This window comes from Pantherophis guttatus, chromosome 2 (genome assembly GCF_059756535.1).
Source record: "Pantherophis guttatus breed Tessera chromosome 2, ASM5975653v1, whole genome shotgun sequence".
NCBI lineage: Eukaryota > Metazoa > Chordata > Lepidosauria > Squamata > Colubridae > Pantherophis > Pantherophis guttatus.
In genome coordinates, this window is record NC_142064.1 from 57,066,310 (window position 1) to 57,078,855 (window position 12,546).

Here is a 12,546-nt window from a genome sequence, read left to right on the forward strand (position 1 = left end):
ATTTTATGACTAATACTGAAAGAGGTAATGACAAGGGTTTAAATAAGCAAGTGGAGTTTTTTACTCAAAGGATTCTTTACAGGATGGTAAGCATAGGAAGCCATCCTGAATCCAAGGAAAGCATTGGGAACCAGCATGAATCCAAGAAAGTTATCTATGCTTTCCCAGAACATGACACAACTGATAAAACTAAATGATACAACTAAAAAGTGCTTTCTTTAAGGAAAGCAGGAATTAAGCAGCATCTAAAGCACAAAAACTCAATGTTCTTATTCAAAGGCTTTTCACATGGAAAAGTCATTGTCCCCTTTTGATTCCCAAACAACATGAAAAATAAGGAAGGAAGGAAGGATCTCATTGCAATATGTTGTGCACTGACAATAAAGATTTGATTTGATTTGATTTGATTTGATTTGATTTGATTTGATTTGAGAAGGAAGGAAGGAAGGAAGGAAGGAAGGAAGGAAGGAAGGAAGGAAGGAAAAGAAAGAAAGATTCTTCATTTTTGGACAATTCATTCAGACTTTATGCTTATATAAGTAAGGCTCTTACTTCCCAGTAGGCACATCTATGGTTTCATAGTTTAGGAGTATCAGATCTGGGCTGCAATCCAGATAATCAGTAGACAGTAGCAAAGAGAGGCAAAAAAAGTATATCACCACTATTTAATGATTGTCTGGACTTTATGGTTCAGATCTGATAGCATTATTGCAGTTAGTGTAATTTCTTCTTCCTGCTATCAGAGAAGCGAATGCATTAAATTAAATGGGAATTCAATTGCATTGGTAGTTTGACAAAGGCTGATGAAAACAATCCATTCTCTCACACAGAAATCTGGCAGAAAGCAAACATTTCTTCTAAAGAATTTATGAGACATACAAAATGGTGTAAAATCATTTGAAAACAGGTGTGTGGGGGGGAACAAAACCTGAGGCTTTTAGTTGGTGATGGACAAGCACTTATCTAGAAAGGTTTATGAAATTAGTAAACTCATCATAAAAAAGGCTTTACAATTGGGTTTGGGTTTTTTTTACCCTGGAATATAGTGTTTTCTCAGTGATGTTGACTACCGCTTAAAAATCTACTGTTGTTGATTTATATCTCATCACATACAGTAAGACTATTTCTTTCTGTTTTGTTTATTGAGCGCGGCAAGAATTGTCGGAGGCTCGGCTGCTGCTAAAACACCAACTTTATTAACAATAACACAACAAGGCACTTTGTGAATGAGCAAGGACAACAACAAGAACAGTTGCCGTCTGACAGCTCCTTAAATAGGAACCAATACGCGAGCAGGGATTTCCCGTGAATTCTCTGCTCGCGTCTTAGCCAATCCACGTTGGTTGGCAACAGCTCCGCCGGAGTGGAGTCATAGCCACGAGGACTCAACACCCCTCTCCACCTAGATGGCGCATGCGTAGTCTTCTAGATACGCTGGACGACGTCGGCTCCACCCAGATCTTCTCAGTACAGGAGGGGACAGCATCGGAGGCGGAGCTGAATCAGCGGCAGGCAGAACCACTGGAGACTGCGCAGGATCCAAAGGAGCAGGCCTCAGCAGCGCCACAGAAACTGGGAACTCAGGTAAATCTGACGACGAGAACAACTCGGTTGGAGAAGGAGAGGGTGATGCAGGCTGGGTGCAGGTCTGTCAGTAGGAGCTGTAGCAGTCGCGTCTGGCTGGCTCCGGTCGAACGGGTGGTCGGCTCTGTTTGCGGCTCTCTGCCTGAGTTGATTTATATGTCGTCTCCACATTCGTCCGTCGGCGAGCCGTTAGTTGAATGACATGCCTTGGGACCCACTTTACATCGGACCCATAATTCTGGGCATTAACAGGATCCCCGATCAGGAATGTCCTGGTGGGTGGGTGTGTTTCGTGGAGTGGATCGGAGATGTAGTCCGGATGCAGCCGGTCGAGCGTGGTCCAGAGATGCCAGCCCATAAGTAGTTCGGCTGTGCTGTGCTTGGTGGTTGTACAAGGAGTCATGTGCTGGGCCAAGAGGTACCAGCAAATCTTATGGTGCCAATTAGTGGGCCCCAAACGGTATAGAGCCTCTTTAGCAGATCTGATGGCCCTTTCCGCCAGACCATTAGCGGCCAGTTTGAATGGAGCCATTTGGGCATGGCAAATGCCCAATCTGGCTAGAAACATCTGGAAGGGTGCCGAGGTGAACTGGGGCCCATTATCGGTCACTATGACATCGGGCAGTCCGTGGGATGCGAACCAACCCTCTAATACCCTGACCATGGCTTCCGTGTTTGTGGATGACAAGAGGGCCAGCTCGACCCACTTCGAGAAGGCATCTACCGCTATTATGAAGTTCTGGCCAAAGAAGGGGCTGGCGAGGTCCCAATGGACTCGCGCCCACAGAGCTCTGGGGGTTTCCCACTCCCTGACGGGAGCCGCTGGTGCGACAGGTCTGGTCAGCAATGTTGACATTTAGCCACCCAGTCCTCTATCTCCCAGTCAATTTGTGGCCACCAAACATAGCTACAGCTGAGGGCTTTCATGTGCACGATGCCCAGATGGGCATCGTGAAGGTCTGACAGGACTTGGGATCTGAGGCTGGGGGGTACGACCACCCTGTTGCCCCTTAACAGGCAACCCCTATGGACAGACAGCTCATGCTGTCTGCGGTGATATGGCAGGAAAACATCGGCGGCTGGCTGTTGCGGCCACCCCCTGCGGACCCAGTCTAAAACCCTTGAGAGAGTGGGGTCAGATGCCAAAAGGGTCCTAATGTCAATGGCCGTGATTGGCAATTGTAGCTCATCAATCAACAGAATGGAAGCCACTGGGGCAGGGTCTTGGACAGCTTCTGGGAGGGGACAGCGGCTAAGGGCATCAGCATGTGTGATTGCTTTGCCCGGTCTGTACAGAAGCTGGTATGAATAGGTTGCCAGAAACTCCACCCAACAGGACATGTGCGGAGAGGGGATCTGAGGCATTTGACGGTCGCCTTCCAACAACCCTAGTAAAGGCTTATGGTCGTGATAAGGTAGAAGAACCGACCATAGACGTAGTCATGGAATCGCCTGATTCCTGCTATGGCTGCTGTCCCCTCCCAGAAGCTATCGAGTCGACTATAATTCCTCTCCGCTGCCGATAGGGATCTAGAGTAATACGCGATGGGGGCCTCTGAGCCATTAGGCAGGATATGGCTAAGGACGGCCCCCACACCGTAGGGGGAGGCATCACATGTCAGGGATAGGGAAGGCTGTTATCGTACTGGACAAGAACAGCATCTGAGGTGAGGGCATCTTTGCCAGCCCAGAAAGAGGCAGCCACCTTGCAGCTCCAATGCCATGGCATATTAGCGTCTAAGAGCCGATGAAGGGGCTCTGCCAGAGATGCTTTATGGGGCAAGAAGACTGCATAGAAATTAAGAAGTCCGAGAAAGGCCTGTAGCTCGGCCTTTGTGGATGGAGTGGGGGCGTTCTTTATAGCCTCCATCTTGGCAGGACTGGGCGGATACCCCGGGAGTCAATCAGGAACCCCAGGAATTCTACCTGGGGTACACCTACTCTGCATTTGTCTTTCTTGAGCCTAAGCCCCGCCTGCCTGAAACGGGAGAGGACAGCCCTAAGTTTGACGATGAGGTCATCCTGATCAGCGGCCACGATCAGGATGTCGTCAAAATACGGCACCACCCCGGGGAGACCATGGAGCAGCTGCTCCATGAGACTCTGGAAGATTCCCAGGGCCACACTAACCCCAAACTGTAAGCAGTTGCATTTAAACGCTCAACACTTTCTGTCTCACTTTTCTGATTTTCTCCATTCCCACATAGTGAGGTAGTAAGGTAGTGAGAGGATTCCACACAAGAAAGACTAACCATTTGGCTCTGGGAAAATGTAGGAGCATCTCTTGCAGACATAGGTGCAGATCCAGATCAAGTCCAGATCAAGGGCACAATGTCTGGTGCTTCACAGTCAAGGAGGATCTCCCAAACAATCCCAAAAATCTTTAATGTTTGTACCAGTGGGGTGCAAAAGGGATGGCAGCATTTCAACTTTTACTGAAACAAGTGAAGGATTATGACTACGATGCTGCCAAACACACTTTTCATCTTCATGAGAACTCTATTCAGTGGATTTGACTGAGCATCAGTTAACTCATAAAATGTCACCATATGATGAATGAGGATTTAAATTGGGTCCCTCTGATTAGAGTCTGCAACTAACAAATAAGCAACAAAAGCCCACTTTGCTAACTTTTGCTATTTTCTGGATATTGCAATGTAAAATAGGCCTGGTAACTCTGATGGTTTAAAAAAAAAACAGTAAATTATCAAATATATGTGTCCCAGGATAATGTTACAAGATCCAATCTGGATCGGTCATCGCAACCAGACATTTAGTCTTCCGAGCTTTTGGATTCATGCTGAGCCTATCCTAAAGGAACTTCTCTCTAGCAGAGTGTGTACTTTGGACTATTCTGGATTTATATGATGACTGTTGTATGTGGCTTTTTAGATGTTGATTGGGGTGTTGATGACTGATTATTAAGTCATTGGTTATTGTTTCCTTATTCAAAATATTTGTACCAAATTATAGTGAATTTTGAAAGATGGCTAAACCCTCTGGTTTAGCCATCTACTAAAACTTGCCTTCTTCCTCAATCCCAGCCCTAGGGCACATTAAGGAGAATTATTGATAGATATGTTCTTGCCAATTAGTGATGTTTGATGGGAAGGAAGAGAAACAGAACTGGAGAAATTCAACAATCCTGGCAATCAAAATGCACATTCTTTTGGCAGAATTGAGTTTGCCAGTGGGCTTATTAGATATTATATCAGTAGAGTTTTCTGTCAGTTCAAGAATTCATGGATAGCTATATTGAAAAGAGCTATAGCAATGAATTTGGCTGTTTTATTCATGTATTAGCAATTGAAGCGAAGATATTGTCAGGAACCAAATAAAAAGTTTAGCGTTGTTAGGGCACAATACACGGTATCGGCCCTTTGAGATAAGCCAAGTGGGGACTAATGGAACTCTATTATTACCGGATATATTAGCAGAATATTTAAAGTAAAGCTTCTTTCACCACAATTTCTTATACCAAAGAGCATCAAGGTGGGCAATCTTGAGTTTCTTTCTCACTCCCTTATATCTTTCAGGGCTAAGTTGGTGTTTCCACAACAGCTGTTGCATACATTCTTCAAAGTCATACCACTCTAGACATTGTATATTTCAAATAATCTCCCTTGAGTCTCTTCAAATCCCACAATTAACACATTAATCACACTGTTGGCACTGACAATGGTGTTATGACTATGTATCTCACTGGCATGGAAATTAAATCCTCCATAGCAATCCCAGACTTTTTGGGTCTAATTAGCTGAAATTAAAATACAGAAACACAGTAGAATTTATTATTTTTTTTAAAAAAATCCATTTGTGTTGGGAAATTCTTGCCCAGTATCAAGTTTATTCTATGTTAAAGATGGCCATTACATTTTATAGTTTCTTTGATGGTGTGCTTGTCAGGCAAAAGGAAATATGTTGGATATAATAAAAAGAGATTAAGCTGCTATGGAAAAGATTGCCCTCTAGTCGATTTGTTTGTTTTGGCTACAATTACACAGAACATTTCAACAGCTAAGACAAAGGTTAAGCACAAGTAGCAGTAATTGATAATGGTAAGCCACTTCTAACCAGAGGAATAAAAGTATTTTATTCTCTGCTTGCGACAGCTGATCACAGGGAAGTTGAGTGTCTTATGATAACATTTATCACGTTATTTTGTAAAGGTAATGAATCAGATTTGAGAAGCAGCTTTAAATGTTTAGAAATCCTGTACAATTGATGTTTAAAGCAGCTAGGAAGCCTAAACAGAGAATATCCCACCACTGAAACATTTTTTTTTACAATATATCCTTTAAACTGCAGTTATGTCTATGTGAGGCAGCTTAAATTCATCACAGGGAAGATCTTTTCATTGGGAAAATGATCCTAGTTCTTTTTATCAAGACAAAGAGGAGATGTGATTTTCCTTAATGAAACATTGCATACAGCCTTCTAGGCACCCCATCATCTTCTACCGAATGTTCTCTGAGTTCCTTCCTTCATTTGCAAAAGTTGGACAAGGATTCTAAGGAAAGTTCCAAAACACAGCATGATGGAAGCTTTTTTAAGTGTTTGCAGCCACCTATAGCATCTTCAGTACTTGGAAAGTGGAAAGGATTTCCAGAGAATTCTAAAATGAGTGTTGCTCTATAGTCTCCTTCAAGCATCCTATAGCAGTGATGGCTAATCTTTTTCTCGTCATGTGCTGAAAGCGCGCACATTTTTGGCACATGCAATGCAGCCCCCCTGTGCATGCGTACATGACCCTCCTGCTCCCCCCACTCCCCCTGTCGCCCCTTGCATGTGCACGTGACCCTCCACACTCCCCTGCCCCGTGCACACACACACAACCCCCCCTGCCCCTCATTTTGGGCCTAGTAGGCCTCCCTGCAGCCTCCTGTGCCCAAAAATGGGCAATGGGGGGCACACTGCACCCCAGCACCCCATTTTGGGTCTAGTAGGCCTCCCTGCAACCTCCTGTGCCCAAAAATGGGCCGCAGGGGGGCATTCTACTGTCCCCCACGCTCCCCCATGTCCCCATGCATGCTCGCACAACCCCCCATGCATGCGTACATGTGTCCCATATGCGCCCCGCCCCCCATGCATCCCAAAAATGAGCTGGCCAGCGGGAGGCACACGTGCATGCACGGTAGAACTGAGCTGAGTGACGGTTGGCATACCCTCAGAAAGGGCTCCACGTGCCAGCTGTGGCAATCATCATGGTCCTACAACATTGGCAAAATCCAAAATGGAGACCTTTTTTCATCCTTAGAATTTCCAAAGGAATATGAGCAGGGTCTGGGGGTGCAGAGCAAAGAGAAGCAAAGCACTGTAAAGCATCAAGACTGCTTCTCTTTATTCTTAGATGTCAGCGGGCTGTGTTGTTCCCTGAAGAAGCTTTGAGGGGTGATTCATGCAAACTTTGCACCCTCCTTCAGGTATTATTACTTTCAGGCCTAATGAAACCATAGTCAATGCTATTTTGAATGAAATAAAGAGAAAAGAAGAATTAAATGTCCAGAGAAGGTAAATATTTCTCAACAAATTAAGCTTTAAAAGTAAGAGAAATGGAAATGAAGATGAATTTTGTGAAACCAAAAAAAAAAAAAAAAGAGTTTGCAAATCAACCAAAGAAGTGGCTAGCATATGCATTTCAGAAAGAAAAAGAAAAGAATATTGAAATTATAACTTCAAATTTATGTTGGAAATGTGAATAACAAGAAGGGACATTTTATCATGCTTGGGGGTCATGGAAAAAACCTAGAAAATTCTTGTCTCAAACACACACAATAATTCAGATGATTTTTAAGATTAATATAAAATTGAAACTAATTATTTTTTTTTCTTTTAGGACTGAAGGACAAACATTAAAAAAATCATAGAACTTCGTTTTTGTGCATGATAATTGCAGGAAGATTAATATTGCATGCACACAGATGGAAAAATTCGGCCTTGCTCACAATGGAGGACTGATTGGTGAAGATGGTTGAACTTGCTGAGATGGCTAAATTTACTTCTTTGATCAGAGAAAAGACAATAGGTGCACACATAGCTGACTGGAAATTCCTTATGGACTTTTTACATAAAACAGAAAAATTGAGCTTCAGATTTCTGGTTTTGATGATTCAACAGGATAGGTTATAGAAAAAAGAGAGTTATGTTATAACCATAGATTAAAAGGTAAAGTTGTAATTGTACATATGACTGCTGTAAAGAGATTGGAAACTACTTCTTTGTAGTTTTTTCTTTTCTATTTTTCTTCTAGGGTTGCTACATTGGGTCTGTTGCACTCGGCCAACTGTTCTATGCTGCAGGGCAGTATTACAGCAGATATAAACAATGAGTTTCAGTTCAGAAGAGGACATTCATTCTCCATCATATCCTGGGAGGGAGATGAGAGAAATAATGAGATGCAATTTCATGTGATGAGATTGGTGATGCTACTTAGCCTGCTTGTGAAAGGCAATTGGACATTAAACCAAAAACCTGGATTATTTTGGTCCAGCCAGATAATTTATGTGATGATAGCCCATTCATTATAAATTATAAATCATCATCATCATCCTAGTGTTTTTCCTGTGGCTGCGGGGTCCACTTTTCAGATCTCCAACTGCCATCTTGTGCAATCAAACGCATCATCTGGATTGAACTGGACATTTTTCATGTCTGCATTTATTGTAGCTTGCCAACTTTTCTTTTGCTTCCACATGGGCACTCTCTATCTATATTAAAGTGGAAGGCGATCTATGCAACGATATGGGTGCTGCTCACAGAATATGGCTGTACCACCGTAGGCATTTCTCCCACATTTTCTCTGATATTGACATGGTGCCCATTTGTTTATGAAGTGTTGTGACCTAGGCTCACTTAGTCATTACAAGACACAATTAGTCCCAAACAAACCTATTTTATTATAACAGCTGAGAATTACTTCATTCCCAGCTTAGTCCAAATTAATTCCAAAACAAGTCCTTCAGAAAAGGTCCTTTGGGCTTATCACAAACCTTTATCTTCTTTGGCACCCTCCAAAGGCCTTTCTTGGCAAAGCCCCACAAAGTTCAGAAACAAGAGACACCGACTGGAAACAGATTTAGCAACGTTGCTTTCCTACAAAGAGCCCAAGAGCCTTTGCTGCTCTTTTAAGCCTTATGGGAAGGGCCAATCATCTCCTGGCCTTACTCCCGAGTTGTCCTTTTTGCTTTAGCTGCTCTTGCTTTCTGGCAGCTCTGCACATGCGTGCATTAGGAACAGGCTCCTCTTTTTTTTAAAAAAAAAATTATTGATTAAAAATATACAAACAAACATACTGTAAATACATTAAAACAACATACAAAACAAACAAACATCAATTCAGTCTTACGACTGACTCTTAAAGCTGTCACATTGGTAGGTTATTTTTCTATTTTTCTTATCTTTCTCTATGCATATCCATATTTACATATTTATATATAGAACATTATAATCCGCTCTTTGTTTAGTTCGTTACATTTCCTATTAGGTACTCAAAGTTATTTTTATGTTCCTATCTTTTCCTCCAGCCAGCTATACCATTTTTACCACACTAAATAGTAATCAGTATCATCTTTCTCTTGTAGTTCCTTTGTAAGCCTATCCATTTCTGCGCATTCTGTAATTTTTGTGATTATTTTGTTTTCTGTCGGTAATTGCTCAGATTTCCAATTTTGGGCAAAGAGTATGCGTGCTGCTGTTAAGATATGAATAATTAAGTATTTTATTTCTTTGGTATATTGAGCTGTAATTATTCCCAATAGAAAGATTTCCGGCCTCATTTCCAACTTCTGTTTTGTAATTTCTTCAATCATTTTCTTAATTTCTTGCCAATATTGTTTCGCCTTTCGGCATGACAACCAGAGATGATAGTATGTCCCCTTTTGTGATTTACATTTCCAACACATTGGAGATGTATTTGGAACATTTTTACCAGGCACGCCGGTGGGAGGTACCATCGGTAGAACATTTTGTACAGGTTTTTCTTATAGGGTATAGATATTGTCAGCTTGTAATTTACCTTCCACAATTTTTCCCACTTATCCAATTCAATGTTATATCCTATGTTTTTTGCCCAAGTTATCATGTTTTCTTTAACCACCTCCTCTTCTAATTTATATTTTATTAAATAGTTATAAATTTTGGTTATCATTTTCTCATCTGTACCTTGTAATATCTTATCTAATTCATTTGGTTCATTTTGAAATCCGAATTGTGCATGATCTGTTTTATATCTTGATTCTATTTGCAAATATGGCCACCAATCAATGTCTAAACCCTGATTTTTTAATTCCTCCTGTTCCTCTGCCTCTCTGCTGTCTGACTGGAGACTCTGAGTCTGCGCATCACTCCCAGATGGCCCTGGCCCCATCTCTGCCTCTGATGCAGAGCCCTCATCCGGGCCTTCCCCAGACTCCAACTGGCCCATGGTCCTCCCCATCCTCCTCGCTGTCTGACTCCGCTGCCAGCTCCGCAGGCTGCTGGTGGACCACAACATGAAGTGTGTCATAGCTGGCATGGTCAAGGAGGGAAAGCCCTAACAATGTGTGCATCTCCATGGCAGGTAAAATGGCCATCACATAGCACCATATAAAGCTTCTGGGTCCACCATTATAAAAGATAATATATGTCATTATAAAATATAACTGATGTAATAAAAATAATTGTTAAAAATTAATTTGACTTCCTTCAAGTCAAGGTGACATGATTTTCTTTCACTAGTATGGATGAAGTTTGCCTTTGCCATGACTTTTTTTAACTATCCACTTCTACCCTGCCTAACTTAGGTAGAACCTAAGGAGAGGACTTACTAATTCCAAGATCAGCTGCATTAATTGATGCAACTGAAAAAAAGCTGCCTGAACTGAGCAAGGCAGACGGTTCTCCAAAATTCCTGAGCTGTAATCTGTAATAACAAAGCTATAGCAATAAAGCAGGTTTGTCTACTGAGAATAGAAATGATTACAGTTGATGCCAGATGTTTTATACTGGTAAAAGGATCAAGTAGCAGTAATAAGTAAGAGTCTTGACAGAAAGCAATAATACCAAGATAACGTTGAACTGTGTGAGTCATTGGCTTTATCTGAAATACGACAGCTTCATAGGATTATATGGCCTTAAGAGCCACTTCTTACTCTGGTTGAATATGTTTCCCAGGCTTGAATAAAGAAAAGTGGGTGATATTTGCCTCTGAGGTTACATGTTTTTTAAAAGCCTTTTTATTATCTCAGCAAAGTTTACGGAGAAGGTATGTTCACCTGGGAGTCAGAAGAGTAAATCTCACTGTTCAAAATATTATTTTTAATTATTCAAAATATAATTGTTATAATACTTCACTCCAGCAAGGCTACAAGCTCACCATCATTAGAAAATCATTAAGCTGTAAATATAAAGTTAAATGCTACCATGTCTTCCATAGGGAAAAAAATGAAAATTCAAGGAGTCTGTTTTTCATTACTGCAGGGTATAACTTAAGTGAATAAATAAATGCATGAAAATCGCCAGGCCCCCTTTTGTCCTATTGCTCTGCTCATTGCAACTATTCTCCAAAATTAAGTTCTTCTTCTGACCTCAATAGGGTATCTTCTCCTGGGATAGAGGGATCATAATCCAAAATGAGAGGGGAATTTAACAATCAGTAATAAAAAGAGTGATGTCCTTGGATAAATGGATATTAAAACAATATGCAGAATATTGGGTCATTATAATGGCAAAGATTAGGCTCACATATAGCAAATATTTGCTCCAGAAATGACTTTGGCAATCACTCTCCCCATTAGAAAAGGCCATTTTAGACTGGCATTCTGACTTCAATGGTTGTTGATTGGAGTTAAACCCAAAGATCTAATTTTGCCAATTCCAGTTACTTTTAGGGAGATACTATATGCCTTCAATTCTTAATTTATTTATTTTTTATTTTATTCAAATTTCTATACCGCCCTTCTCCTTTCGGACTCAGGGCGGTGAACAGCCAAGATAAAAACATCTATACAAAACATCACAGTTAAAAAATAAAGTTAAAATAATTTATAAATTTGGCCCATAATTTAAAACTTGTCAATTAAAATCAATATTAAAATTTTAAAACTAACCCTAAAATCAAGACAGACCGGCTAACTGGAAAAAATGAGTTTTTAGGGGCCGACGAAAAATCCGAAGGTCAGAGATCACTCGTATCTCTGGGGGTAGATTGTTCCATAGGGTAGGTGCCACCACAGAGAAGGCTCTCCTCCTGGGGGTCGTCAGCCGGCATTGTCTGGCCGACGGCACCCTGAGGAGGCCCTCTCTGTGGGAGCGAACCGGCCGGTGGGAGGCTATTGGTGGCAGAAGGCGGTCCCGTAAGTACCCTGGCCCTAAGCCATGGAGCGCTTTAAAGGTGATCACCAACACCTTGAAGTGCACCCGGAAGTCCACCGGAAGCCAATGCAGCTCGCGCAGGAGAGGAGTCACATGGGAGCGCCCCATCGCTCCCATAATCCCCTGCGCAGCCGCATTCTGCACCAGTTGGAGCCTCCGGGTGTACCCCAAGGGGAGCCCCATGTAGAGAGCGTTACAATAGTCCAGACGAGAAGTGACGAGTGCTTGAGTGACTGTGTGTAGGGAGTCCCGGTCCAGAAAGGGGCGCAACTGGCGTATCAGGCGAACCTGACAAAAAGCCCCCCTGGCCACGGCTGTCATATGCCCTTCTAAAGACAGCCGCGCATCCAGGAGGACACCCAAGTTGCGGGCCCTCTCCGTGGGGGCCAATGATTCGCCCCCAATAACCAGCGATGGCGTCAGCTGGCTATACCGGGACGCCGGCAGCCACAGCCACTCGGTCTTGGAAGGGTTGAGTCGAAGCCTGTTTCTCCCCATCCAGACCCGCACGGCCTCCAGGCACTGGGACATCACTTCCAAGGCATCATTGGGATGGTCTGGGGTGGAAATGTACAGCTGAGTATCATCAGCGTACTGATGGAACTCCACCCC

General features: G+C 42.6%; 1 long non-coding RNA gene across 1 annotated transcript; it reads left to right on the forward strand.

The window, feature by feature from the left end:
* The first annotated feature begins 1,147 nt into the window (after nucleotides 1–1,147).
* Nucleotides 1,148–7,798, forward strand: LOC148115114 (uncharacterized). Its single transcript, XR_015732192.1, has 2 exons — nucleotides 1,148–1,584; nucleotides 7,421–7,798. It is a non-coding gene; the product is annotated as an uncharacterized LOC148115114 (long non-coding RNA).
* The last annotated feature ends 4,748 nt before the right edge of the window (nucleotides 7,799–12,546 follow it).